The sequence below is a fragment of the Anomaloglossus baeobatrachus genome, chromosome 10, assembly GCF_048569485.1.
Source record: "Anomaloglossus baeobatrachus isolate aAnoBae1 chromosome 10, aAnoBae1.hap1, whole genome shotgun sequence".
NCBI classification, from domain to species: domain Eukaryota; kingdom Metazoa; phylum Chordata; class Amphibia; order Anura; family Aromobatidae; genus Anomaloglossus; species Anomaloglossus baeobatrachus.
Window position 1 is genome coordinate 80,317,587 of NC_134362.1, and position 25,111 is coordinate 80,342,697.

Genomic DNA, 25,111 nt, shown 5'->3' on the forward strand with positions numbered 1-25,111 from the left:
TGTACAACTGGGGCACAACTGCTGCCACTGAAGGGGTGGGTGTGTGGGGCCCAATTTTTGGAAAAAAGGGAGACTCCGCTTGGAGTCACCTTGCGGTGTTTTACATGACTTTAGAAGGGCGTGCCATGCCTATATCTGTGTGTCCTCCTCTTTTTCCTTGTCCAGCTGTTTTGTTTTCGCATGAGTACATGTCCTTGTCACTTTCCCATGTGTTTGTGTTGTGTTGTGAGTTGTTTGTCACCTTTTGGACACCTTTGAGGGTGTTTTCTAGGTGTTTTACTGTGTTTGTGATTGCCTGCCATTGTTTCCTATGGGCTCGAGTTCGGTTCGTCGAACGTTCGACGAGCCGAACTCGAGCCAGACCCCCCGTTCGGCGAACCGCCTCGAGCCGAACCGGGACCGGTTCGCTCATCTCTACTCAGGAGCTCATGCTTGGGATTCCAGTGGGCTGCTTTGCTTGGAAAGCCCTATCCCCCTCATTGCACTAGTGCCCCCGATCTCTGAGCTTCATGGGAACAGTCCATATAGGCCCTGTCCTCCGCAGGTTAATTGCCGGGTTGCTTGAAGCTGCTCCCTGACCTAGGGTCCATGTACCCCGACGTGCATTTGGTCCCAGCCCAGCTATTGAACTGTGGCTGCTGGCTATCCTCCAAGACTAGCCAAGCACCCAGTACCAATCTTCCGCGACCGGGTCTCGGACTCCTCCTGGTCCAGTCCACTGTCTTCGACCTAGTCTGTTTTTCCCCTGGGAGCTCCAACCTCCAGCTTCCTCAGAGCTCCTCACAGCTCGAGGGCTACCACTGAACTGACTTGTTCCCTCCCACCTCCCTGCCTGACCCCTAGGTGGGCGGCCCTATTCCAGCATAAGCAGCCCACTGGTGTGCCTGACAGGTGTGGTGCGAGGTGTAACTAGGATTTGTGGATGCTGGTGGAGGCAGTACCGCAAGATGGGGACCCAGAATCATGTGCGGTTGAGTCCTGCATGGGGAGAGAAAGATTGTGCAGAACCCTGTGATGACCTGACTAGTCAAGGGCGTCAAAAGTCCATACAGTCTAACATCTACAGAGGTCAGGCAGCAGACAGGGGCAGGAATAGATAGCAAAACCTGACGCACATATTAGCTACTCGGCAGCTGCTGCCAATCAAAAAGCTGTACATTTCTGTAAATTTACTTGCCTGTATTTCAAAAACTATACATCCAATCTGACACCTAAAGGTATGTATAGAATCAGCGTGATAGTGCCAGTATAGCAGGTTATATCGGAATATCCTGGTGATTGGTTTACTTTAAGTGTAACAGTGAAATCATGGCTGTACAGTCTCTTGCAAATTGGTTGTGAGCTTCTACTAAAGTGTTCAATATTATCTCTGCATTCAATCAAATATATTCCAAAGACTAATCCATGGTTTCGAAAGGAGGCAATGATGATGATTTATATAGAGATGTTTTAAGTAAACATTTATTTGCTATAAGTTATTTTCAGGCAGCTTTGACAGCTTTTATGTTCACAGCAGAAAGAACCGTGTAATTCTTAAAACGATATGTTGTTCTTTCTTTGTAGTAGTCTTTCTTAAAGCTGTTGTCTTGCTGTTTTTGGTAATAAACTGTTTGGAATGATGTAAAATAATAAAAGAAGTAATTATTTAGTTATTGATCTATTGATGATTCTGTTCATATGATTCCTGTGTCCTCAGACGATTTCTGTATTTCCCATTCAACTACATGGACAATTTCTAGTTGTAGGGTTGATATATTGGCGACATGTCCATCCAGAAAGAGTAGGATGTACGAAGATATTGGAAAAACTGAGAAGAATTAGAACAAGAGAGGAGTAGAGTTTAGTAAGGTTTATAATTACACTTCTTGTATTAGCAATAACTATTCTGAGCAGGAAAACTATTAATAATAATAATGATAATAATAATAATAACAACAATAGATAAGAACTAACTCAATGCTCATTAAGACAGAAGTGTCAGTTGTTACACAGTGTTAAAAAGTCATATTGTGACAAGAGGAAGTATTCTCTAAAGTGCTACCATGTTTCACTAAAAATAAGACAGTGTCTTATAATTTTTTTTGCCCCTGAATGAAAATACGCTGGGAGTTATTTTAGTGGTTAGGCTTATTCTCGGGGAAACACGGTTAGGGGAAATATTGCCACTCAAAAAATATAGATTCCCCATTCCCAGGAGACTCATACTTACCAGACCCTGGACATCTGCGTTGCTTCCAGGTCCTCCAGTGATCCTCGGCAGGTGCTCCCAGCAGGTATTCTGCACGCCGTCCTCCCCTGCTTCTGGCTGACACACACATCAGATCGTGCACACACAATCACACATCAGATCACACACCCACACTCACCACATCCAGCAATATCGATTGCTTCCTGCTGGCAGAGAATCGTGGGACGCAGTGCAGCGGAGCACAAGGACCTGTTGCTGGAATGCATACAGTACCTGTGGCTGGAATGCATTGCTGCATTCAAGACGAGGTCCTCTAAGTATTCCATCCACAGGTCCTCCGCTCCACTGCACTGTGTCCCACTCAGCAATCGATATTGCTGGATGTGGTGAGTGTGGGTGTGCAATCTAATGTTTGTGTGTGAGTGTGGGTGTGAGCGATCTGATATGTGTGGGTGTGCGTTCCCTGCAGGTCCTTCCGTTCAGAGCCTGGTGAGTATAATTGCGGGGTCTTCTTCCTTCTTTCTTTTCTTTTGTGGGTGGTGTCTGCTTTCTATAATTCTTTAACTTTTTTAGCTGCATGGATGCTTTATTAATGCATGCATTTCTATGTAGCTGAGGAGTTCCTTTGCGGTGAGTGTCAGGCAGTGCTGGGTGATATGATGCGAGAGACGAAAATTACACACGAGTCACCTGCAAATGTGACTCCAGCCTCTATCTCATATTCAGCTCCTTGCTTTCTTTACTGGGCGAGTGATTCAGCGGTGTTGTCTATGGCTCTCATGGTTGTGGTCTCACTGGTGTTTCAGAGACTGCATTGGAGTAAGGGCTCATTCAGATATCTGTTTTTAGGTGCATGTGCATGAAGCCCTCCAGTCTGTAGTTTAGGGTATCATCATGTATAGTTAGTGCCAGACAGGCAAGGAATTATTTTGTTGCTGTTTTTTTTTCTGTTTGTGCTTCCCCGAAATAAATCTGACCCAGCGTCAGTTGCACCTGGATCTCGGCTGTCCGTCTGAGGTGAATACAGACCCTACGTGCCCTTTGAACCCAGCAAAGGCGATCCCCAAGCGTGTTATCACAATATACAGTGCCTTGAGAAAGTATTTGGCCCCCTTGAATTTGTCAACCTTTACTCACATTTCAGGCTTCAAACAAAGAATTTTTTTTTTTAAATTAATGGTGAAGAATCAACAACAAGTGGGACACAATTGTGAAGTTGAACAAAATTTTTTGCTTATTTTAAACCTTTTTTAAAAATAAAAAACTGAAAATTGGGGCATGCAATATTATTCGACCCTTTTACTTTCAGCGCAGCAAACTCACTCCAGAAGTTCAATGAGGATCTCTGAATGATCCAATGTTGTCCTAAATGACTGATGATGATAAATATAATCCACCTGTCTGTAATCAAGTCTCTGTATAAATGTACCTGCTCTGTGATAGTCTCAGTGTTCTGTTTAAAGCGCAGATAGCATCATGAAGACCAAGGAACACAACAGGCATATCCATGATACTGTTGTGGAGAAGTTTAAAGCTGGATTTGGTTACAAAAAGATTTCCAAAACTTTAAACATCACACGAAGCACTGTGCAATCATATTGAAATGGGAGGAGTATCATACCGCTGCAAATCTACCAAGACCCGGCCGTCCCTCAAAACTTTCATCTCAAACAAGGAGAAGACTAATCAAAGATGCAGCCAAGAGGCCCATGATCACTTTGGATGAACTGCAGAGATCTACAGCTGAGGTGGGAGAGTCTGTCCATAGGACAACAATCATTCATACACTGCACAAATCTGGCCTTTATGGAAGAGTGAAAAGGAGAAAGCCATTTCTCAAAGATATCCATAAAAAGTGTTGTTTACAGTTTGCCAATATCCATGTGAGAGACACACCAAACATGCGGAAGAAGGTGCTCTGACCAAAATCAAACTTTTTGGGAACAATGCCAAACGATATGTTTGGCGTAAAAGCAACACAGCTCATCACCCTGAACACACTATCCCCACTGTCAAACATGGTGGTGGCAGCATCATGGTTTGGGCCTGCTTTTCTTCAGCAGAGACTAGAAAGATGGTTAATATTGATGGGAAGATGGATGGAGCCAAATACCGTACCATTCTTGAAGAAAACCTGTTGGAATCTGCAAAGTCCTGATACTAGGACGGAAATTTGTCTTCCAACAAAAATGATCCCAAACATAAAGCAAAATCTATAATGGAATGGTTCAAAAATAAACGTATCCAGGTGTTAGAATGGCCAAGTCAAAGTCCAGACCTGAATCCAATCGAGAATCTGCGGAAAGAGCTGAAAACTGCTGTTTCACAAATGCTCTCCATCCAACCTCACTCAGCTCCAGCTGTTTACAAAGGAAGAATGGGCAAGAATTTCAGTCTCTCGATGTGCAAAACTGATAGAGACATACCCCAAGCGACTTGCAGCTTTAATCGCAGCAAAAGGTGGTGCCAGAAAGTATTAACCTAAAGAGGACGAATAATATCGCACGCCCCAGTATTTTATTTTTCAAAAATGTTTAAAATAAATAAATTGCGTCCAACTTCACAATTGTGTCCCACTTGTTGTTGATTCTTCACCATTAATTTAAATTTTTTTATCTTTATGTTTGAAGCCTGAAATGTGGGTAAAGGTTAACAAATTCAAGGAGGGCGAATACTTTCGCAAGGCACTGTATGTATATATATATATATATATATATATATATATATAGTTGTCTTTTATGCTAACGTGTCATTTCATTTGCGTTAAGCTACTAAATGTTTTAGAGTGCAATTGCTCCCAGCAGGCGCCTATTAGTTTTCCCTCCCCTTTTTCTATGTGCACTCCTATAGTTCCTTCCTTTCCAAATCCTAGATATATTTTCCTCTCTCCTTTCCCCCTTTCAATGTAAATGTTATTGCATTTGAAAATTTTAAACAAAAACATACTTGTTACAAATGCTGCAATGCAGCTTAATGCATAAAAAGTCATCCCGTGCTGACTGTGGCTCATAGCTGTAATACAGGATTTTGCACAAACTTCGCTGACTGTCATGGCGACATTGGACTCTGTTCAGATTGCAGATTCTGACACTCTGCCCAATGGATTTTCTGGTCTCTGGAAAAATCCACGCAGACTCGGGCGTCGACCTGCTATGTGCTGATTAATAGTCCGGCTACCAAGAGTTAATCTCTGATAGTCTGCTTGCTCCTATAATCACATGTTGTTTGGAGATCTTTCAGATCTGTTCCCTTCCTTTTTATGGTGGCGGAATCCTTCTACCCATGACAGCTAGAATTTATTCTATGTTGGTCATTCAGGTGTGGTGTCCCAGACTCTCTGGTGAACGTTTTGCTTTAGTTCTACCTATTGCTTTGAGCAGTTGTGAAGTTTACTCTTGTTGTTTTGTACTTCCTTCCTGCTCTTCTTTTTCCTCCTGAAATCTCTTAATGTCTTTACCTTTGCGTGTGTGCGCTGTGTGAGAGTTTTGTTTTTTCCCTTGCCTGTCTTTATCTGTGGTTTCAACACACTTCTGTCCCATCCCTCCCTGGGGGGAGAGGGAATCAGATCAGCACTGGTCAGGAGCAGGGCCAGGAAGGAGACCCAGGTCTCTCCACCATTTGGAGTATACCTCAGATTAGGGATAGCATAGGGTCCCCTAGCTTGAGGGACAGCCTAGGAGCCCCAGTTCCTGGCTATCACAAAGTCATTGGACAATTTAGCTGCTGCCTGCAGTATTACAGGTTGTGGGTTTGATTCCTGGAGAGACAAGATCACAAGAAGAGAAATGTTTATTATATAAATTAATTAATTCATTAATTAATGTAAGTGTGTGAAGACAAGAGATGCTAGAGTAAAAGGAGCTGTTTAGTGATGAAGATGCTAAATAGTAGACATTTCACAGAGAAAATGACTGGAAGTCAGTAAAAAGCTTTGTTGTGCCAGGACAGTGGGACTGACCCTTCAAATCAGGACAGTCCTTCTGAATTGGGAGAGTTCCGAGCTATAGCTAAGGCCTTAAGTGTAAGAGATGAAGAATACTTGGGAATGTTAGGAATCAAATGGGCAATCCAAGGACTTAGGCCACTTGAATGGGGTAAAGTGGTCAGAAGATTCAGAGATCATCTTTCTTGTGTTTGTCTGTGGTGTTTTAATGTTGAGTTTGGATTAACACTTAGGAGAATATCTCCTCTTATGCATGACACTACGGCTTTTTAACATGGTGCATACAGTAACATTCAGTCTGTTGATGGGATTTGTCCAAATAACGTCCAAGCTTTTTTTAGGCTTTGTTTTTAAATTTGTTCTGATTATATTACAGAGTGATGTACGCTTAGTGGGTATGACTGCATATCGCTCTGCATCTCTAGTTAAACAAAGTGTCTGTATTATTATAGGCTTTTAAAAAATTATATAAAAGGAATATGTGGATCATTAGTGAAATGCCAAAAATAAACAATAAAAAAGGCACCGTTGGGTGACTTGACATAATTGCTCATTCTGGTTCTCAAAGCTTACTAAATGTCTGTAAGTAATAAGATATATTTAGTCCATGGACAATAGCTTACAGGGCTTTGCCCTATTCATCATTTTAGTTTTTACCCTAGTAATTTATAATTAGTCCCATGAGAAAAGATGTTGACTGCAACATATTTTATAGTAATTATTTAGTAGCAGATGTGAATTAAAAAAGTGCTTTACTGACAGGCACCGCGCTGCTTCTATTGAAGCATACATATTGTTTAAAATGTATATATCTGTATTATTTTTACACGATTGTTGGAATTTGTGTACATAAATCTATAGGAGATGTAAATAAATAAACTTTGTACATTTTAGAGAAAAATTACATCATCCTCCACTTGAGTCCCCATTCCAGAGAGATTTATTTTCTGGATCGGGGACTCAAGCGGAACTAACCACACAGTTAATTTGGCTGGGGGGAACATTTGGACAGCACACATGGATTAAAAGTTGCCACGCGATGCCACTGCACCCGGATAATAGAGACTGTGGTTGTCAGGAAGACAAATATAAGTTATTGGATGTCAACTGCCTCTGCACGCGGATAACTGGCACTGTGGTAGCCAGGGGCTGTGTCACGGCACTTAGCTTGAGGACTCACAGTACTCGATCTAGCACTGAGCATTCCAAGCACACCAATGCTTGATCGAGTAACGAGTGTACCCAAGCACTCCAATACCTGATAGAGTATTGGGCATACCCAAGCACCCTGATGCTCAATTAAGTGACAAACATGCCCTAGCGCCCTGATGCTCAATTGAGTATGAGTTTGCCAGAGCACTCCGATGCTTGGTTGAGTAACGAGCGTACCCAAGTACCCTGATGCTCAATCGAGTAACGAGCACACCTGAGTACCCTAATGCTCAATAGAGTAACAAGCGTAACCCAGTACCCTGATGCTCGATTGAGTGATGAGTATAACTGAGCACTTCAATGTTCAATCAAGTAAAGAGTGTACCTGAGCATCCTGATGCTTGATTGAGTAACGATTGAACCCCAACTCCCCTGATGCTCTATCGAGTAATGAGCGTACCTGAGCACCCTGATGCTCAATCAAATAACGAATGTACCTGAGCAGATCAATGTTCGATCGAGCAACGAGTGTACCCCAACTCCCCTGATGCTCGATCAAGTAATAAGCGTACCTGAGAACCCTAATGTTCTATTGAGTAATGAGAGTACCTGAGCACCCTGTTGCTCAATGAAGTAACAAGCGTACTTGAGCACCCCAATGTTCGATCGAGCAATGAGTGTACCCTAACTCCCCTGATACTCGATCAGGAAATAAGCATACCTAAGCACCCCAATGCTCAATCGAGTAACGAGCGTACTTGAGCACCCTGATGCTCAATTGAGTAATGAGCATACCTGAACACCTCATTGCTCAATGGAGTAACAGGCATACCTGAGCACCCTGATGCCTGATCAAGTACTGAGCAGTGGTGAACCCACTTGCTCATCACTAGTTGGGACCTCCGCCACGCTCCGTGCAACACTGAAGCTGCTGACAGATCACAAATCACCGGTGACCGACCAGAGCAACACTTGATGAAGATGTTCAAGGGTGAGTGTAAGACGGAAAGAAATTATTTTTAGAGGCAGTATATCAATTTTTCTCCAGCAATTCTACCTTCATTAAATACTTAAAAACACTAATTTTTATTAGAAATGTTTAAAAATAAAATTTAACCCACACCGTGAGTGAATACACACAACCAACAAAAACACAAATTCGGACTCAATGAAGCCACAATACGGACCTCTTTAAATGCGGAGTTATTGTGGAAGTCTTGGTACTGTCTATCTAGGTTAGGGCAATAAGATCTAAATGCACCCTACATCAGTCTGTCGGCTACCTGTCAATGGGTCTACCTGTCAATCAGTCTGGCCGTGGAATGGGGGCACCAATTTAACTTTAGGGTGCGTGTAACGTAAGTTATATCTCCATTGACAGGTAGCCGACAGACTGATGTAGGGTGCATTTAGATCTTATTGCCCTAACCTAGATAGACAGTACCAAGACTTCCACAATAACTCCGCATTTAAAGAGGTCCCTATTGTGGCTTCATTGAGTCCGAATTTGTGTTTTTGTTGGTTGTGTGTATTCACTCACGGTGTGGGATAAATTTTATTTTTAAACATTTCTAATAAAAATTAGTGTTTTTAAGTATTTGATGAAGGTAGAATTACTGGAGAAAAAATGAGTGTAATACAGAGCCAAGACCTTAAATTAGAAGCACTACTCAAGCGGTGAAATGAAAAAATCAAACAAAAGCTCTGGCATTTTTCACATAATATTTATGCATTTTTTGCTTAGTTTTTGTTATATAAATAACGACTTGATATAATTTCTCATGAGTTGTTTGCCTGAAGTTGCATTTGCCAAATTTTTAGACTAGATTTTTAAAATTATGTTTTATTATTTTATTTTTATTTATTCCATAAATCTATCTATCTATTTATCTATCTCTATCTATCTATCCATCTATCCATCTTTCCATCCATCCATCCATCCATCCATCTGTCTGTCTGCCTATCAATTTATTGATCTATCCATCCATCTATCCATTATCTATCTATCTATGTATGTATCTATCTATCTATCTATCTATCTATCCATCCATGCATCCATCCCTCCATCCGTCTGTCTGTCTATCTATCAATTTATTGATCTATAATATATCTATTAATCCATCTATCTCTATCTATCCATCTATCCAACCATCTGTCCATCTATCCATCCATCCATCCATCAATCCATCCATCCATCCATCCATTCGTCTGTCTATCAATTTATTGATCTATCTATCTATCTATCTATCTAACTATCCCTCTATCTATCCATCTATCTATCTATCTATCTATCCATCCAACCATCTATCCATCCATCCATCCATCCATCCATCCATCCATCCATCCATCCATCCATCCATCTATCTATCTTGTCATCGGACGTTTGGGCAATAAACACAACTAATAGCAAAATATATGCTCAAAATCTTTCATCACCTTCTTCCTTTAAAAACTACATGCTGCTAAAATACTGCACATTACAAACACAAAAATTAAATTGCAATTTAATTGCCAAACAATGAGAGGATCCTAATTGATGTCTAACCGCATTAGCAGGTTTATATTCATGTAAAAATCGAGATTAAAACTGCATACCCATCAGTGACGCTGTATGCCACATTCTGGAACATCTGCAAATGAATGTTATGGTGACGGTGTCACATTGTCCCTTGATATTAAAATGTATCTATTAGCAATTATGATAATGGAAATTAAATTCTGTTTGATAACGGCACCCATGATAAACACTGTCAATTTTCAGCAGTCACAGCTGTAAGGAAATGCAATATTTATGGCTGTTTAAATCTGGAAAGAATTTGTCCAGGTGTCGAAAGTTCTATTTGAGATAAAGTTGGGATTAGTTTAGCATTATATATATACTGCACAATTTCCATACTGACATCCAGAAAATTATCTTTATACAGCAGTAGCTTGAGATAAGAAAATACAGCTCAGTGCAGGTTCTCCAGCAAGTCCTCATAGCATGATAAAGAATATATTTCACCGTCTGCTTGTTAGCCTGGCTGGATTGAATGTCTTAAGTAGTATTTTCTTCTTTGGAAAAATTGAATGTTAGTGACAAGACTTTCACTTGTCTCCATTTCAAGTAGTGAAGTTAAACTTGTTCTCCTCTATAAATCCACCTTTCTTCAATCATCATTCCCACTTCAGCTCGGCAGCTCTCCGGTACCGGTTTTTGATTATGAATTGAGAAGATGGCAGGAACATTCAGTACAGGTCTGTTTGAAGTCAGATGAAGTAATAAAGACCTCAGTATAAGGAATCTTCTAATTATGTTTGGATTAGGGTAAACAAACAGAATTATATGGGAGTGGGGGCAATATAAAACGCTAATGAGATTATTATTTCTCTCACCTGCCGATATGTCAGAAAGAGCAGAAAGCAATAATGCATAAAGGCATAGGATAAATGAGGATATCACAAAAAAAAAAAATGAATAAAATGCAATGGGGAACACATGAAACATTTGTTTTTAAATAAATGTATAAAAAAACTGTCTGGATAATTAATCTGGATTATAAAAAATTGATGCTAATAATCTGCAAAATAATTTATTGACTTAGCTATTTAATAAAGTATCCCAAAGTCTCCCTTACTATATCCGAAGTGTCCATAGACTAGGTAGCCCACAAAAATTCAGGAATCCGGCACGGCATCTTCATAAAAAAAACAAATTTTATTGGTCCATAAAAATCCAATAAAACAGACAAGATGCGTTTCGAGGACATTCTTGTTCACAATCCGGGATTGTAAACAAGGGTATCCCCAAAACACGTCTTGTCCATTTTATTGGATTTTAATGGATTAATAAAATTTGTTTTTTATGAAGATGCTGTGCCGGATTCCTGAATTTTTGTGCTAACCTCATGGCTTGAGATTTTCCGTGCACCATCTAAAAGGATTTCCAAGTGCACATGGTGAGCTGGATTTAGGAGGATTTCTGCACCTGCTTGTGTAGGTAGCCCACAGTATTCAAGTGAAAAGACTCTCACATATCGTGGTGGTCCGCTGTAATTAAGTTGGCGGCTTCCAGCTAATCCCATTGGCTCATAAGTAATATAAGCCCACAAAAGAATAAACTGGAACCTCCGGTAAATTATAACTTCTTTCATTCTTAGTAATCCATAAAAGTGGATGTCACACAGAGTGACCGTTGACGCGTTTCGACTTAGTCAAAACGCATCAATGGACACTGTGTGACATATGATTTTATGGATTACTAAGAATAAAAGAAGTTACATTTTAGCGGAGGATCCAGTTTATGTTTTATTTTTTCTAAGTACTTGGTAGCCCACACTTTGCTCTACATTAGCGTTCTAAAACAAAGATATAAAACTCAGACATGTGGGTCAATTTGGCCAGAAAGAAAATACCAAATGTTTACTAGAGCTGGTCCACCGGTAGACACTGCTAATTAAACAAAACCTCTGTTTCCGGTCTGGTATGCTCCCTGGTTTCTACTAGGCTGTTTACGACACACACCATAGCAAAGCACTCTCCAAAAGAGCTGTTTTAACAGCAGTATGGGCCCCTAGGCAAATTAGTGTGCTGGGGCCCCTAGGACAACCACTCACAGAAATGAGTAAATGGTCGATAATATTCAACACACATTTATTTTACTTAAAACATAAAAAACATGGTGTACAGCAGCAACTAATTAACCCAATAAACATTTGAACAATAAACAAAGCTTGAACAACTCAATAATACTCAGTAAGCCACATGGATTATATGGTACAGTATGAAAGTACAAACTTCTTATTATAAAAAGCATTGCATTTCTTTTCTGAAAGTTATGTTATTATTGGCCTGAAGTCAATGGTCTTTAGGACGTCACTTTTAGAGTTGAGCGAGTACCTGACTATTTGTACTCACTATACTCATAACAAGTACTGTCTGAATAGCGTGTGTAATGGATGTCAATGGGGAAAAACTTGCAAAGTAATGAGTAACCCGAATTCCATCCATACTATTCGTGCGAGTAACAAATAGTGCGGCATTCGGGTTACTTGTTGCTTTGCGAGTTTTGCCCATTGACTTGCAGTGCACATGCTATTCAGAATGAATACGCAAGTATAAGGCAGTACTCGTTATGAGTATAGCAAGTACGAATACTTAGGTACTCGCTCAACTCAAGTCACTTTCCATGCATTTGAAAACAAATTGAAACCATGCCGCCCCATTGTGTTACGAAGCAGATTTTGAAATAGAACATTCTCCAGTATAGTGGGTCACCATCATACTCATAAACAATCTGAGTGCAATTTCAACATTTGGGAATACGGATTTCCAATTTTTTTTTGTACCGTGCAGGGAGAGTCTAATAATTTTCACCATGAGCCATGTAGTACTTGAGATTCTCACATTCATTTAAAGGGTCACCGTAATTCAGGTTTTTGTGATACATATTAGCCAGATGTTCACACTTTTTCTTAAGTACTTCAGAACCAATGGTTTTCAAGTCACTGAAGAAAGAAAACAGATTTCCAATCTGTGAAGAAGCCTTTGCACGTTTTGTCAGTTCAAAAATTACTGTCCAGAATAGGGAGGAAATTTCCACCATGAGCTTTTAATTTTTATTGAGATGTACGGTACCTCTTCTTCTGCTGGTCCATTATTATCCTATCTACTAAGACGCACGCACACATCGTTTTTGTTGCAGTTTTTTTCCCCATCACTGTAATCTCAGATTTGGACACATACTCCTGGCATTGAATTCATATTCACTAAATTTGTGTCTCATTTCCTGAAGATAAGTTTTCATTGACTCAAATCATTTATGGTAATAACAATGTTGACATCTTGGGCCTTGCTTGTTTTGTTCATTCTTTCTAGCATGTCATGCCAAAGAATTGTGAAAAAGATTGTGTCCAAGTTTACCATTTTTTTTGCTCAATCCTTCTGCCTTTTATCTTGTACTCACTGGCTGTTCATCGGCAAGTAACAGAGAATCCAGTGCATGTTTTATTTTCTCAAAATCCCCATACAGAGCATGAACAGCATCAAAATGTGCTGTCCATTGCGTGTCAGACAAACGCTTGACCACAAAATCTTTTCCTAAAGATGATTTCAATACTTTCCAGTAGTCTAAGGGTTTACAGTCTGTAGAGAACTCTGTTGCTTTAACTTCCACTAAGTTCAGGTTGTGTCCAGCACAGGGTACATAGGTGGCAAACTCATTACAGTGATTAATCCATGCTTGCAATCCAGTAAACCATAATGACATATTTGAAGCATTATCGTATAATTGACCACGGTTGAATTTTGTTCTCATTAGGAAAATCCACCATAGTGTTTGTTAGACCCTTTGCTCCATGAGAAAAGATGGGGATGAACATCAAGAAAAGGGACACGAGTGTGTCATGGCCTGATGTTATCTCGGGGGGATCAGGGATAAGAAGGTCACAGCATATTGTTGATTGGAGATGCACTTTAGTATTAGAATATACAGTACATATACAGTACAGACCAAAAGTTTGGACACACCTTGTCATTCAAAGAGTTTACTTTATTTTCATGACTACAAATTGTAGATTCACATTGAAGGCATCAAAACTATGAATTAACACATGTCGAATGAAATAATTAACTGAACTCTGAGGAACCCCAACAACAGCGGGAGGAGGAGAGGAGGAATAGCCAGCAATTGAAACAGCTGTTTGACATGTAGGAAGTAGAAATGGTGAATTTATTACAGTGAAAGTGAATTCTACTCAAATTGTACAAGGATATCCAGAATCCTGATGTTTACTCTGAGCAAATTCAACAAAATAATGGGCGACTGGCTGAACCCCTGAACCACAGAGAACTAGCAAAATGTAAAAAAAACACAAAAACTAATAGTGCCAAATGTGCATGGTCATCCCAAGTGTAATCAAAGTCAGAAGTCCCAGCCTAGAGTGCTTTTCATAAGGTCATGTCATGAATTCAAGACATTTGTATCACCTTTCAACACACAAGTACAAAGCCATCTCTGGTCTAGTTGCTCACTCCAGTTAAGATGCTCTCTGGCGGACATCTATGCGAGCAGCTGCTGCTGGTGTCTGTCCCAGTATGGAGCACGGACCTCAGGTTCCGCCTCCTCTAGAGGAACCGGATGCATTCCGTGTCCCGCAGCCCCGGCAGCTACCGGGAGGTCACGCTGCAGTGGAACCGACATGTCGGCGGGTTTCCCCCCTGCAGCAACAACAAGATGAGCCGTCTGTTCCGCAGCTGGGGTAGAAGTGGCCGGGTGCTCCGTACCGAGGTACGGGCCTGGTGATGCGGCCTGGTCTGGTCTGGCTGGGGATGGTACCGGAGGCGTTGCGGCCTGGTCTGGTCGGTGGTAGGGCCAGAGGCGTTGCGGCCTGCTTGTGTTCGACGGGGGCAGGAGGCTCCACTGCCGGTGTCGGGGGCAGTGGCTCGGCCATAGCTTCAGCCGAGGGTGGAGGAGGTGGCATGGCTGTCACGGTGGCAACGGGCATACTGGGTTTCATGGACATACCGGGTTCCACGGCCGGGTAGGCCGATTCAACCGGAACCGGGTTTCTGCTTACCTGCTCCACACGCAGAGCTTCTACTTCACAGGCCCGCACTGCTGCGGCTACACACCTCATCTCGATCCTCCAGTTGTCCAACAAGCACAGGAACTGCGTCCATATCCTCCTGCAGAGCCGCTCTGTCTCCTCCTCAATTCAGATAGCGGTTCCAGGAACGGAACGCTCAGGCAACCAGTCTCTCGGCACCGACATCTTGTTGCTCTCTTTGCCAGGAACGTTTATGCAGAGTCCTGGTGTCCTTGCGCCAGATGCCGTTCTTACATCCTCTTATAACCATGGGGCGGTGTTCTGGCTTTGCGCCCTTTTTCGAGGATGATCGCGTAGTTGTTGTTTTTAGGCGCAAAAATGGAGGGCAAAAATGGCGGCAATTCAAAGAAACAGTCACAGCACGGTTTTGAACGGTTCTGTAAAGCGCACTTCACCCGGTTTAATGGGTCCTGTCCTTATCCTGTTCGTGACGCCAGGTAAGATTCAAGGTGTGCCGCCCCGGTGTTAGTCGGGCTGCTCGGATCAGTGATCGTCGTGGCTCGAGGGGTCCAGACCTGGCTTGGTGGACACCCTGAGCCGTAAAAGAGGTTATTTAAAGGGGAAAAGTTCTTGACGCCACCTGTGGGTTGCGCTAATAGGAGTACCGTCGCTGCTAAAGGGAGGATCGGGGCAGATGGTGTGAAGCAGCAAGGTTTCAGTCCCTCCACAGGTAGGGAAGACCCCGGGCTCAGGGGTGTTGGTAGGTTTGGGAGGACAGGGTGCTGAGATCAGTGTACTCACTGCGGGCAGTTGTGGTGCTGGATAAGGTGGAGAAAGGATACACACACACCGGTGTCACTTAGTGATTCGGAGCCTGCCTCCGTGCACAATTTGTTGTCCGTAGGTGGTCCCCGTGGCTTGAAGCTGTTGGGGGCTCTGCTTACCATGTGTAGTGTAACCGTGCTCTTAAGGGCTGGCACTTGGGACTTTAGTAGGTCGCTGTGTCTGGAAAAACCCTGTCCCTCTTGTTGTGCTGATGCCCTCAATCTCAGAGCATGTGGAGAAGTCCTTGAAGAACCTCCCCCTTTCAGGTGAATTGTAAGGATGTTGAATCGGCTCCTGATCTAGGGTCCTGTACCCCGTCATGCTTGGTACTGGTCAGTTCTGTTGGGCCCTTATGGTGCCGACTGTCCCTCCAGGACTTTGTCCGTTACACCCCTGTCCAACGTCACTACAACCGGTCCCCGACTCCTCTGGACCCGAGTCACTGCTTGCGACCCAATCAGTTTCCCTAGGTCCTCAGGAGCTCACTCTCCCAGCTCCTCACTCTCTGGAGCCTATTTCTTCTCTGTCTCCCTCTTACAGTCTGCTTGACCCCTATGTGGGTGGCCCTTTTTCCAGCTAGACCAACCCACTGGTGTTTCTGACAGTGTCTGCTGTGAACCGATTGGGTTTTGAGATGCAGATGGGAGTGACACCGGTTTCTTGGGTACCTGGAACCATGGGGGGTAGGCCCTGCATCTTGGGTAAGGATGCAGTTCCCTGTGGCACCCTGATGTATTCAGGGGTGCCACAAAAGTATACAAGAAGTTAAATATTATAGTTAGGTTGGTAGTGACAGCCAAGAACAAGAATTGGGTGGAGACATGAAGGAAAGGATAATTGATGCAGGACGTAGGAAGAGGATCTTGGTAACTTCTTCTTTGACTGGGGGTAGAGATGTGAGAACCCGAACAGTAAAGGTTCCTACGAAACACAGACTTTACAAAAGAAATCAGTGTCCAAGTTCACGTGCTTTATGTATGCTAACCACTCAAGTGAACATTGCTGTGCTCGGGTATACTCGGTGCTCGGCCCAGTGTGAGCCGCATGTGGTGTTTGAATGGCTCTCACTGGGGGTAAAATCAAACTCATCGGATGTAGTATGCTGAAAGAAAGGGAAAACCCCTGCCCTCCGGGCCCAAACATGTTCTGTTTATGGCTGGCTGTATGTGGATGGAGAGCTGAACTGCCCAATCAGTGACTTTCAATGACGTTCTGGTCAAGTTCGGATCCAATACCGAACTTCATCTAAAGTCGGGCTGAACTCATGCAACCCGAACTTCAATGGATCCACTCATCTCTAACTGTCAGATATGGTCAATGATTTCTTTTCAATTTGGCCAGATTGGTGTCTTTGTGTTTAAAGGGAACCTGTCATCAGAAATCTTGCACTAAACCTAGAAGATTCCCCCTCTGCAGCTCCTGGGCTGCATTCTAGCAAGGTTCCTGTTTATCTTGTGCCCCCTTTCTGACCAAAATAAAGACTTTATAAAGTGGTACCTTTTTGTATTCAAATCTTGATAATGGTACACGGGGGCAGGCTCTCTGGTGTCCGTTAGTCTGCCTCCTGTCGCTTTAGGCCGTCCCCCATGACGCAATTTCAAAGAGGTGACATGAGGTAAGCTGGCTAGCGCTTGCGCAGAACGGTGGATGCGGCGGTGAAAGCGCGAGCACGAGATTATGGGTGGGTACTTGCTGATGAATATCACAGCGCCGCCCATAATCTCGCGTCTGCGCAACACGTCACCAGCGGTCACACTGTGCACATTGCACAGTCCCGCGAGAGTGGCACGGCTCATGTGCGAGATTATGGGCGGCGCTGTGATTTTCATCAGCAAGTACCCGCCCATGATTTCGTGCTCGTGTGACGCCCTGGACCCCAGGGGTCACAGGTAACAACACCTACCACATTACACACACACCCCCATCCCTTGTGAGGACACATCAGTCACCCGAAGGGGAGACCTGATGCCTTCTTCAGGGCCAGTAGGGCACACCAGGTGGTCGGAGAAAGGTGGAAAGCCACGCCCACCAAGGAGACTACTGCCCTGAGGCAGGAAATACAAACAGACTAGTCAGAGAGAGGGACAGTGACAGGAGGTGTGGAGGAGCAGAGCTGTCAGGGACCCGGGTTGGAGCCTGGGATCCCCGTAACGTCAGGCAGGCAGACGGTGGTGGCCGCCTGCAGGAGTACTGCTACAGCAACCGGCGGAACTGTAGGGACCGGGCCAGGGTTGGAGCCCGCCGGCCCTGAACCGGGGAGTCAACCATTTACTGGAGCACCAGAAACCTGGTACTCAGACCCCGTCCTAGCTTAGAAGCCACTGAGTATAGGCAAATTAGCTGATTGCTGTCTGGACCTCACGGGTTCATCCTCACCTAAAGTCCTGAAAGAAGGCAAAAGCCCACCGATACCGGGTGAGAGCCACCGCCAAGGGCCAAACATCCGACTGGCCAGCGCCTGCGGGCAACCAAGGGCTCCTCCGGCAGCTAAAACGCCGGGGAGCGGGCTACCACTGTCCAGGCAGGGGAGCCAACAGTAAAACAAGAGGTGCAAGGGAAAGGGGCCACCATCAGCCTCACAAGGAACACAAGCAGCTGGCTGCGGGACCCGACCAAACCCGAACTTTGGTTTACCAGTGACTCTCTGTGTGTGAATTAATTGTGAGTACACCAGTGCCATCCGGGCATGACACTGCACCGCAGTACGGCACCTTGCACCCCGACAACAACACAATCGCCAGTCCCCCCAACCGGGCCCCGGGACACACCGCCCCTACCCACGGAGGGGCTAACATCTAGGCTGTGGCCGCAACACCGATCCCGGGAATACCCTCCACTCCAGCCGCAGCAGTGGTGCATCCCGTCACCACGACCCGTGGGTGGCGTCACGACCCGTCTGACGACAACGCGGCCCCCGGCTGCGGACCTCGTCCCACACCACCACCACCCCACTGCCACCCCTTAACAGAGCGACGTGGCCCCCGGTCCGGAGGCGCTCGTGCCACCGACAACCCGAGCCCAGATCTCGAGCGGCTCGGCCCAAGCAGCGGAGAGCGGCCTGGTCCCTCTCAGGGCGGTACACTCGCACTTTCACCGCCGCCTCCAGCATTCTGCGCAAGCACTGGCAAGCTTACCTCACGTCACCTCTTTGAAATTGCATCATGGGGGACGGCCTAAAGCAACAGGAGGCAGACTAACGGACACCAGAGAACCCGCCCCCGTGTACCATTATCAAGATCTGAATACAAAAAGGTACCACTTTATAAAGTCTTTATTTTGGTCAGAAAGGGGTCACAAGATAAACAGGAACCTTGCTAGTATGCAGCCCAGGAGCTGCTGAGGGGGAATCTTCTAGGTTTAGTGCAAGATTTCTGATGACAGGTTCCCTTTAACATTTATAAACAACTTCTTCCATAATTAAGAATTACACTTGATACACTTAGCAAAAAATATGATTATTCAGACTCTTCCCCAATCACACCCAGAGTGTAGGATATCCCCCACGCTGTTCTTAGACCCTTCTACTGTATATATCATAGCCATTGTATTTTCCTTTTGTATCCAGGCCCATGATCATGATGCATGGGGCTACTCAACAAAATTCATAAAAAAGGAGAACAAAAATGTAGATCCTCTTCCCCCAGTGCCTCTAGAATAATGGAGCATCATACTTTGACACAAAATGTGACCCTTTTAGTACTTTCTAAAAAATAATATATGTTTAGGGTAAAGAGACTGGATTTAATCTTCTGACAAAGGATCAGTTTTGAAGCCAAGTTGTAGGAATTACAATTCTGAATGGTCGCTGTAACTTATGCAAAGCATATTACATAAAGGAAACATTGTTGAGATGCATTCTTGCAAATCCAATACACACTTTATCTTTCCAGGCAGCCTTTTCTACACACATCTACAATTTGCTGAGTAGGTGATTCTGGTTATCTTCTTAAATATATTACATGCCAATAACATTATGCACAAATCTAAAGCATTCTTATGGGCATCGTATTGTACGTGAGACTAGTTTTGTGTAAAACACTGTTTGCTGTATTGTGAATGAACATAAGCGAATAATTGTGTTAGTGAGGCCATCCATGGAGCGTGCAGCACGTTGGGAGATTTGTGTTACCTTTCACTTCCAAATGCTGAAATGATATTATGTCTTTTTATCGAATTTGGGGGGTACACAGATGAGCACCAGCCAGATACGACAGATGGCCTCTTTAGGTGAATATCTTCTGGATGAACAAAGAATGACTTGCTAATTTATTTTCTGAAGAAGTGGGCTGCAGTGTGATGGGATCTTGATTTCTCTTCTAAAACGGATTGTACAGGATTAAAAAAATATATATATATATATATATTATTCTAGAAACTGCGCCACTATTGTCTGTTATTGCAACCCAGCTCCATTAAAGGGAATGGGAGTGAGAAGCAATATCACACACAATCTGTGGACTGGTGCAGTCTTGTGCTCTTTAGAAAATGCTCAGCACTTTATTTTTTTTATCTAAATAGGGTCAAATTCTGTACTGATCAAGTCTTTCATATGTCTGTATGGAGCTCCATTTTTCCCATACAATACTCCAAATCTAGCGCCCCACGGGGGCAGGTGGTTAACCTACTAATTGCCGGGCCGTTTTGGTTCGGGTCAGGCGATGTGATGGGTGGCCTTGCCCGGTTCCATTGCCACAAGGTGTACAGTAAATGGTGGGGAAAACGGGGTGTTGGGGAAAGTTTGTTGTGAGGCCCCTGAGGTATGTGGCCAAGGAATAGCCGCTGCTGCAGAATTCCTTGCTGGGGCAGGTGTTATGGCAGCTGGGATGGTGTCACTCCCCACAGGAGGAGCGGGCCCAGGTGGATAACAAGGAAATGGAAGTCCCCTGGGAGCACCGGAGTGCGGGGCGACTGCATTGCTAATCAGAGTCTGAGTCGGCAACTGCAGTTTCAGGTTCTTTTACTCACTGATTTAAAGCTGCTCCAAGGTGCTGTTCTCTGTCGTCGGGTGCTCCGGTCAATCCCAAGCAAGTAAAGGGCCACCACTGGAGTATGAAGAGAGAGAGAGGGAGAGAGTGTCCTTTTCCTAGGATGTCCCCCTCAACAGTTAGGTACCCGGGCAGAGCTTCCGCTCCAAGCCCCAGGCCTAGCAAAGTCCAAGAGTTCCAGAAGTGCCTTGTCAGAACTACGGTCCCAACTCATCTGTCTGTATGTGAGTGTGTTGCGCCTACTTCTACTCCCAAGTGGAACCCGACCCCCAGGTGGCTAGCTTCAGTGACCGGGGAAGTCCCATGGATCGTGATGGCCACCCCCCTGCCTACCCTGAGCCATCTCACCCTGTGTGAAGACTCCTAAGTTGTATGTAGAGTGAGAATGTGGAACACTGGTGATTACCCCCACCACCCTTACCTAAGATGGATACTGCACCTTTACTGAGGCGCAGTACCCTGTGGCGACCAGAGCCTCAGGGGTGCCACACATACAATATAGCTTTAAAAAATATGCAAGTTGGCAATGTGCAGCTGTGGCGCCCCAGCGGTCTGGTTGCCACAGCAGTGTTGCCCTCCTCAGAAGGGTTAATGCTGAGCCTGGAGGTAGCTGGGGAAATCCGTTGGCCAGTAAGTGCCATTATTCAACACAGTTTCTCTCCCAGGCCAGCAGAGGGAGCTCTAAACCTGGAGTTCCAGGGAGGATCCCTTAAGCTCTTACCTGAGGGAGGAGTTAGTTAGTCTGTGAGGAGAGTTCAAAGAGACAAGAACTCGAGTAGTGTGGTGTGTGAGCTGGGAGCTGAGCTTTATCGCTCAGCCCAGGAAAACACATCCACAAAGAGGCAAAAAGGAGAACATTGGGAGTGGAGCATAGCCAGCTCACCCCGATGTCGTAGCTAAAGAAACTGAATACCGGAGTTCAGGCCCACTCGAGTACTCGAGTACCAGTGGTCGCATCCGGAGGACGAGAGGACTGCAGGTCTCTGTCCACCCCACACCCGGAGGTGCAGCTGTAGAGCCAGGACTAGGAGCCCCGATATAAAGAATGGCACCTGTGACAGTCCACGCAGCCCGCCATATGGGGGGAGGTAATAAATTACCTCAGAGAGCAACAGAACAGGTCTCAGCATACTGAAACAGTGGGACCCTGTTTACTCAGACAGAGCGTAGGGAGCAGGTCTCATTACTCACCTGGCCAGTGCGAGTTCCCTTACTGCTTCCAGGCTACCGGACCGCCATTACCACCTGTCACCGGCTCCCAGGACTTCACTGGTTGTTAAGGACAAGTAAAGGAAACTGTAAAGAGAATCATTGTTTGTCTGTTCCTTTCCACTGCCCTATCGGCCCTGCACCTCATTAGCAAACACCATAGACTTTATCAAGCACCAAAGGTTGCCCCGGAGTACCCGCTCTACCTGTGGAGAGCAAGAAACACCTCAGCTGCCATAACATCAGCCCCGGAGGTCCCTTCCAGCAGCTGCGGCTCCATAGCTGCAAATTACCACAGGTGGTGTCACAAATCTTAAATAAACATTATCTTCACCTCCCCATGCCGCCACATTTAATTGACTCCACCAGGGTCACGGAGTCGGGTCCCACCACCGCTGACTACCCCGGACTAGTCCGGCCTGACACCGAGTCACCTAAGGCCCTGGGGCTGGCGAGTCACAGCTGCAACTAGAGGGAGATAAGAACGTTCTGCCTAATACATACTAGAGATGATTGTAGTTAATGATAAGTGAATTCAAGTCAAATTTCCTGAAATATGCATATCCGGTTGAATTCAAACAATGTGCAATTTGATTTTGTCACAATGTGACTGCAGGATATCGAGGAACAGGGGTCATCTATACTATCCCTCCTGCCTAGTCCCTAGGCTATGCCTAACCTGTAGATTATTCCTGATAGTGGAGATTCTCCTGACCAGAACTAAACTATTCCCCCTCCAGGGAAGGAAGGGGCAGGAGTGTGATGGCAACAAAGATTAACAGACAAACAAAACTCAGACACACTGCAAACTCACAGGAACAAACAGTAAGAAATTAAGGAAAAAAGCAAGAGAAATAAGGCAGAAACAAAAAGGACAACAAAGGTTAACACCACAACCGCTCACAGCAACAAAGTACTACAACCAACAGTAAGTCTGTGTCTCAACACTTCACCAGACCAGTACAGAGAAGCTGTAGCTGACATTAAAGGAAGCGTCCCGTCAGCATATATAGGAGGGAGCGAATGTGGCTGGCTGCCCACAGCATGTGATCAAAGGAGACTAACAAGCAGTCCACCAGAGATTAACTCATGTTAGCCTGCATATGAGCTACAAGTCTGTGGGTCAACACACGAGTCTGCCTGTGAGTATTACATACATCAGAGATGTGGGCAAGCAGAGTGCCAGCATCTGTAGTAATAATAATAATAATAATTTTATTCATTTATATAGCGCTATTAATTCCACAGCGCTTTACATACATTGGCAACACTGTCCCCATTGGGGCTCACAATCTAGGTTCCCTATCTGTATGTCTTTGGAGTGTGGGAGGAAACCGGAGTACCCGGAGGAAACCCACGCAAACACGGGGAGAACATACAAACTCCTTGCAGATAGTGTCCTTGGTGGGATTTGAACCCAGGACCCCAGCGCTGCAAGACTGCAGTGCTAACCACTGAGCCACCGTGCCGCCCGTCTCCACAGATCCTAATGCCGCCATGATAGTCGGCGATGTTTGTAAAAACTTCCTTGTGACAGATTTGTGTAAATTTCTCATAACTGTTTCTCACCATTTAATAAATTGTATCTGTTTCAGATTATTGCATAGGCATGAGATATCCCCTATCTATGCAGCATTCCCTTTATCTCTCTTAGACCCGGCCTCTCTGAAAAGTGCTCACCGCACACACCAATGGAAATACCTTCTCTACCCACCAGAAGTGTGAACTTCACCCAATTTATAGGAGCATAATTCACACTTACCGTTTATCTTACAGCTACTTTTACATTCCATAATAGTCTACAATTCTAAAGACTATGATGAAAAGACAAGATTCATATGTCCAGAGGGAGCATCATGACTACCACAGACTCTCCTATGCTTGAACTCTGCTAATCTCTGTTGCATTTCACTTCCAATTTACAAAGACCACTTTAAGAGAAACTCAGAGTGAGAGTAGAATAATATAGAGCAGGAGACCCTGATTCCAGGGATATGTCACTTATTAGGCTGTGTGTTGTAGTTTCAATGCAATTAGAATTTTCCTAGCAGGAGATTATCACTCTTGGACTACAGTTCCCACAACAAACAGTCAGGGTAATCTGTATAGCCCCCCCCACACCACTGATTGGCAGCTTGCTCACAATTCACAGTGTACACACAAAGCTGCCAGTCAGGGGTATTTATGGGGTTATGCATAGCTGAGAAGTCTTAGCATATAGGCAAAACAGGTGTTTCATGAAAACTACACTAAGCAGCTTATTAAGTGATAAATCCCTGCAATCAGACTTTCTTGCCCTATATTATGCTGCTATCGCATTATATAGAAAAAAACCTGCTGACAGGTTCACATTTAACACATTAAGGCAAACAGCATACACTACTGAGAAACTTTACACTGTTAGCCGCAGAACAATTCAACTACGTCAAATTTATTTTCTGCAAATAAAATTTTGGGGTAAAATTTGCTTAAATACGCAAATTCGAATTTCAAAAGCTTTGATAATTTTTAATATAAACACAATGAGCAGAACAATAAAGGCCACTTTACACGCAGAGATAAATCTTTGGCAGATCTGCGGTTGCAGTGAAATCATGGACATATTGTTCCATTTGTACACAGCCACAAACCTGGCACTGATTGTCCACAATTTCACTGCAACCACAGATCTGCCACAGATTTATCTCTGTGTGTGTGACAGGGCCTTAAGTCTAATACTCCTGCTTCATCATGAATTTATAAAGCAGATTAGATTGCAAAAAAAATCTATCCAAATTATTGTAGATGGTTTTTTTTTTAAAAGCCAGACACTTTGAGGTCTTATAAGTGGCATTTCATCATGACTTATGGCTCTGATGATGAGCGAGAAAGGCAAACACATACACTCCTGATGATGACAATTGGGCAAATTTAGTTCACCGTTTGTTGTTTGTGTGAAAGGCACCTCAAAAACTCCAGCTTGGTCATATACCTTTTCTTTTTTACTATCAACTTAATCTTTGAAATAATGTTTCTGACCTGAATATTAAGTAACAGGCCATGATTTTTAATTTGATTACTGTTTTTTGTCAACCTATTTGCACTCCTTTCAAATGGCGTTTGTTATGGTGGGATATTGTGGGTTGTGTATAATTTTGTGTAGGTTCGTATTTTAGGTGTGCTGCTCTGTCCACATCTGTCCACCTCTGTGAACATTGTCCTGTTTGTAGGTTTAATCACCCCCTGCCGAACGTTTGTCATTAAGTCTGGGGGAGGGGGCCTGGGATCCACCTAAACTCTCTGA